Source organism: Garra rufa, chromosome 19 (genome assembly GCF_049309525.1).
Source record: "Garra rufa chromosome 19, GarRuf1.0, whole genome shotgun sequence".
NCBI lineage: Eukaryota > Metazoa > Chordata > Actinopteri > Cypriniformes > Cyprinidae > Garra > Garra rufa.
The window spans coordinates 2129920-2135919 of NC_133379.1; the positions used below are offsets into that span (position 1 = coordinate 2129920).

The window sequence follows — 6000 nt, forward strand, 5'->3', positions numbered from 1 at the left end:
GTTTCTCCTCTCACTGATCTTTTGAGCACTTCTAGGAAGTTTGTGTGGACTCCAGAGTGCATGGAAGCATTTAATGCTGCAAAAGATCTCCTCTGCACAGCACCTGTCCTCTCCGACCCAGATTTCTCTCGACAATTCAAACTGCAGGTTGACGCCAGTGCTACAGGAGCCAGTGCCGTCTTAATACAAGAGGATGAAGTTGGAATCGGCCACCCTGTATCTTTTTTCTCCAAAAAATTCAGCAAATGTCAACAAAATTATAGTGTAATCGAAAAAGAAGCTCTAGCTCTGTTGTTAGCCCTCCAACATTTTGAAGTCTACCTGGGTGGAAGTGGTAGCCCAATTCTGGTGTACACCGATCACAATCCACTAGTGTTTCTGAATAGCATGTCTAACACTAACCAACGATTAATGCGTTGGTCATTAATTGTGCAGGAATACCATCTGGACATCCGTCACAAGAAAGGGGCTGACAACATCCTTGCTAGAGTTCATTCTTTGGACAGTTAATGTGTTGTAATATTTGTACTTTAGCTTATAACCAGTAGGTGGTTATAATCTTTAGTGGTGGGGGTGTTACGTCCAGAGCCGTAAGGTTTTCTGGGTATGCTCTAATTAGTGTTTGGGTTTCCTTTGTCTCATTTTTTTTCTCTCTCTCCCTGTAGATTCAGTGTCTCCACCTGTGCTTGATTAGAGCTTCACTGTGATTGGGTGATGGGAGAGGAGAGAGAGTATTTAAACTTCAGCTTCCTTCAGCCCAGTAGTTGGTGGTGGCTGGATGTGTGCGGCGGCTGAGATCTTGTCCTCTCATCCTGAAAGATTTTGTGGAATCGTATCTTGGTGTTCTTTTTTTCCCCTTCTTTCTTGACTATGTTGAGATGGTTAAAATAGTATCCTTGTTCATTGTCTCTCTGATTACATCTATGATTGAGACCTTTTTGAAAGAGAAGTGTCTTTTTCTTTGTAAATGTTGTAATTTAGTTTATGTTTGGGTTTAGTAGGAAGGTGGGTGCCATTTTGTTTTCAAGAGCATATTTTCTCTTGGTTATTTTAGTTAGGGAGTTAGCTTAGTCTGCTGTATTTTGTTTTCTTTTCTTTTAAGGTTATGTAGTTGATTTATAAAATAGGTAGTGCTGTTATGTTTGTTATTTTGGCCTTGCCCCCTTCTGAAGTCAACACCCTTCTGTTAATGTTTTCTTTGTTTTGAAATTTGTAAATAAAAACTTCTCTTTTACGGATAGTGGCCGTAGTCGATGTGGGTTCTTTTGTAGCTGTTCTGGGTTTGGAGACGCGTAAGCTCTCTGCCGTCGCACTGTCAATCACCACCAACCATTTAATTTCTGTTGCGGTCCCCCTTGGACATATTCAGGCCGTAACAGGGAGGCAGACACACTCTGTCAGTTTAAATCTAGATTAAAGACCCATCTCTTTAACCTGGCCTACACTTAATACATTTCATAATCCAAATCCGTTAAAGGATTGTTAGGCTGCATTATTTAGGTCAACCGGAACCAGGGACACTTCCTATAACACCTGATGTACTCGTTGCATCAGAAGAAGAATGGCATCTATGCTAACATTAGTATCTTTCCTTCTTATTCCGAGGTCACCGTAGCCACCTGTATCCAGATCAGACGGTCACTGCAGTCTCCGGATCTAGTCCGTGCCCATCAGATATCCTCTACAGCCCTGAATGTCAGCAGAGACCACATCACAGACAGATCATCAGTGTAGACCTCATCACCTAGACCAGTGGTTCTCCCCAGGACCAGGATTGGCTCTGCACATTTTGCATGTTTTTGAAAGGAAAGGAGGTGAAGTGAGGCCAAGTATGGTGACCCATACTAGGAATTTGTGCTCTGCATTTAACCCATCCAAGTGCACACACACACAGTAGTGAACACACACACACCGTGAACACACACCCGGAGCAGTGGGCAGCCATTGTTGCGGCGCCCGGGGAGCAGTTGGGGGTTCGGTGCCTTGCTCAAGGGACTCACCTCAGTCGTGGTATTGAGGGTGGAGAGGGTGCTGGTTATTCACTCCCCCCACCTACAATCCCTGCCGTACCTGGGAATCGAACCTGCAACCTTTGGGTTACAAGTCCGACTCCCTAACCATTAGGCCACGGCTGCCCCTCTCCCTTATCTAACACACCTGATTGAGATCATCAGCTCATTAGGAGAGAGATCCATGAACTGAACTAACAAGCTGAAGATCTCATTCAGGTGTGTTAAATAAGAGAGACATGCAAAATGTGCAGAGCAGGGGTCCTCCAGGACTAGGATTGAGAACCACTGACCTAGACGGCCATCGACGCAAGACAGCGAAAACCAGATGAGTCCTCTCCAATCTGATTTTGTGGCAACTTGGAACTCTTGCATCTACATTAATATTAGTCTGTTTGTTTCTTATTCCCAGGTCACCATAGCCACCAGATCCAGTCCGTATCCAGATCAGATGGTCACTGCAGTCCCCCGGATCCAGTCCAAACCTAGAGCAGATGGTGGATCAACACCTACAGCCGAATGTCAGCAGATACCGTGTCAACTAGATGAGCCCCAGAGACAGATCATCAAGAAAGAACTCCTACCCTAAACGGCCACCGGCACAAGGCCATGGGAACCAGATGAGTCCTCCCCAATTTGACTTTGTTGCAATATGGAACTCTTGCATTATTATTGACATTTTATTTTATTATTTTAATACTGTAAGGTTGCTTTGACACAACTTGTATTGTAAAAAGCGCTGTATAAATAATCTTGACTTTAAGATAGAATAGGGTCTAACACACATGTAAAGTAATTCATAAAGTCATTACTGCTGTACTGCTGGGAAAAGTCAGAGCCTGTTGGTGCTTTATTTTTCATTTATTTAGCCACTGTATTGAATAAATACCTAAGGTTATGTTTGTTTTCTTCTAAAAGAGATGAAAAGTAATCAGCACGACATCATACTTGCAATTTCACACACCTCTTTAACATTATTTTTAGTGATCTCTGACTTGCGAAGTCAAACATCATTAGTGTCAACATGAATAACAATCTTAGTGAATGTCCGTTTAGCATTAGCCAGCACTTTTAAATTTGCCAAGATGCCAGGCGCTCTGGCTCCCGGTAAACATTGGACTATGGTGGCTGGTGTCTTTATTTTCAAATTACATGCAATTGAATCACCAATAATTAGAGCACTTTCATAAGCTTTCCTGTTTGATGTTCTGATTGGAACGGAAGAGCAATGTTTTGACCCACGACTATGCCGTCTCACGGTCACCCAGTCGCCCTGCTGCATTGACATTGTAACCAGAAATGAACAATGCTAAATCCAAAGCTGTATATAAGGCCCTCACATTCTTACTATCCTCTATTAAACTTTGGATGCGTGTCTCTAGTTCTGAAATCTTCTCTGTCAGCCTAACTATTTCCCTGCATTTATCACATGTAAATCCCTCACTGTTGACAGAGATAGATAAGTTGTACATGTGGCAAGCGGTGCAAACAACAATAGCAGGACAAGAAGCCATTAATCACCATGATTGTAGAACGATTCCAACTTACCACTGTTGTTTAATGAACTCATGAAGAACAGAACAGGGGGAGATACAATGGAGTGGGGGAGAAACAACGGAGTGAGAGAGAAAAAAGTAGACGTGAATAGAAATGTGAATTTCAACTAATTTCTTTGGCCTTTTCTCAAGATATCAGGTGTTTGGGCTCCCAAGAGCGACCCCCAGTGTTGTACATTCAACACAACATCTCCGTTCCGTCCATCAGGGAATGAGGGTTACCATTCGTAACAGAGACATTTCCTATATGTATAACAATGCAGCGGGAGAGACAGTTTGATAGGGAACAGGTTTCTATAGGTTTTGATGCTATTTGTAATGACATAGCTATTCAGTGCTATACACTATTGCACTACTGTATGTAACTGACCCAATAAACTACATTACCACACTTGAATACCTTCATTAACTTCCTCTCATCTTACCTTTCTATTGTTAGGTCTGTGGAATTTTTTTTTTTTTTTTTTTTTTTTTTTTGGATGTGTTCTTCATTATCCTCATTTGCAAACAGGACTGGAAAAAAGCAACTCAAGAGGTGGGTCATTTTTCTTCATCCTTCTCTATATAGTCTATTTGCATAGATGATGACTGCAGTCTTTATCTTATTATTTTCAGGCCTTAATCAGAGCAGGAGTACATGTCTTCGAGACTGAAGATCCATCTAATGGAAAAGGGCTGCACAGAAGGTGTTCTGTCTGTGGTGTACGATGACGTTAATAGTAAAAAAAAAAAGTGTTATTCATCATGGAATTTGTTAACTGATTACATTGTCTTTTGTTTGTCCTTGTAGTACTACAGCAGTCTCAGCACACTGAAGAAAGGCCAGACAGATGCTAACACAGACCTGGCAGGGCTCAGTAAAGAAGGAGGAGGAGTAAAAAATGCTGTTGCATTGGTCACAGTTGGCACGGTTTTGACCACCAAACAGCTGGTTGTCCATCAAGGACTTGAGTTTTTCTCCATGTTGCTTTTACTAGCTGGAGGGATTGTGTTAAATGAGGTGCGTATAGGTGAGTATAGTGAGTTCAGGGATTTGTATATATTGAATGGCTACTACTCCTTGACAACTACAAATACTCTGCTAGTTAATCCTGCTAGTATAAACACACACACACACAAACTGAAAGTGGACAACAATAGAAGTTTTGTACTTTTGGAACCAGGGTTACAGCCATGCCAACACTTTAACCTCACATTTAATTATTATTATTTTTGTATTTTAGTATATTTTTTATTTATTTATTTGCTAACTCTTTAGCACTCCCAACCCCCTAGACCAGCCAATCCGCATGAGCAGCCACAACAGGCTTATTACTGAGCTTGCGTATTGGCCTGTCCAGACTCAGGTTTCTATGGGAAGCAGAGCTTCTAATGGTCGTGCAGGGATGCAATTACTTTACCAATCAGTGATTGGCTCTTTCATTTAGAAGGTGGGACTATTCTGCCATTCTGCACGTTTCAGTTTCTCCCATTCATAAGTATAGGAGTGAGCCATCTTTGTATATCTATAGTCTAGTATAGACTGCAATATGTAAGACAACAGCACAAGGATAAAATAACATTTTATGCCAAATTAATTTTAATTTTCATTCATGATGATAACATTTTGTTATCAAGTAACAGTTTGGCACAGTTTAGTGGGAGATTGCTGCCATCTACTGGAAAACAAATACTTTTAAAAATGAAAAAAAAAAAAAAAATTCAGCAAAAGTGTCTGCTAAGGACCACTCCATGGCAGATAATTACGTTAAACCCAAACTTGGTGTGTGTGTGTGTGTGTGTGTGTGTGTGTGTGTGTGTGTGTGTGTGTGTGTGTGTGTGTGTGTGTGTGTGTGTGTGTGTGTGTGTGTGTGTGTGTGTTTGTTGGATTGTTGGATGTGTTATGATATCATTCCTTAAAAAAAAAAAAATCTCTCTCTCTCTCTTTCTATATATATATATATATATACATATTCCATATTCCTTAATTTCTGTGTGTGTTCTGCATTGTAGCTGATTTTGTTTGACTAATAATGTAGCGAGAGCAATTTGAGTGTGAGAGCGCATAAGATTTGCTTCACGACTTAATTGTTGACTTATTTTATGCATTTTTACCCTGTCAGTGAAGTCCCAGACACTGGCTAAGTAACAATATGTAACAGATTTACATTCCCATACACAGATCTCCTTTTTTTAAATATATATTTGACCAAATAGTAGATTACTGTGTGACTCTTTACAATGATTTAAAGATGATTCAATTGACCAAAGAGTAATGACTAAAGTGTTTCTGATGAGTCATGACAGGTCAGGTTGTTTCATATGCTTGAACAAATCTAGGTTGCTGTCTTAAATACAAAAGTGAAATATACATTGAAGTAAATATATAGGTTAAATGATATATTATATATATTATATATATATATATATATATATATATATATATATATATATAT

General features: G+C 40.1%; 1 protein-coding gene across 1 annotated transcript in view; it reads left to right on the plus strand.

Moving 5' to 3' along the window:
• The window catches only part of LOC141292872 (multidrug and toxin extrusion protein 1-like), a 45128-nt gene that overhangs the window by 32457 nt on the left and 6671 nt on the right, over nucleotides 1-6000 (plus strand). The window lies entirely within an intron of this gene.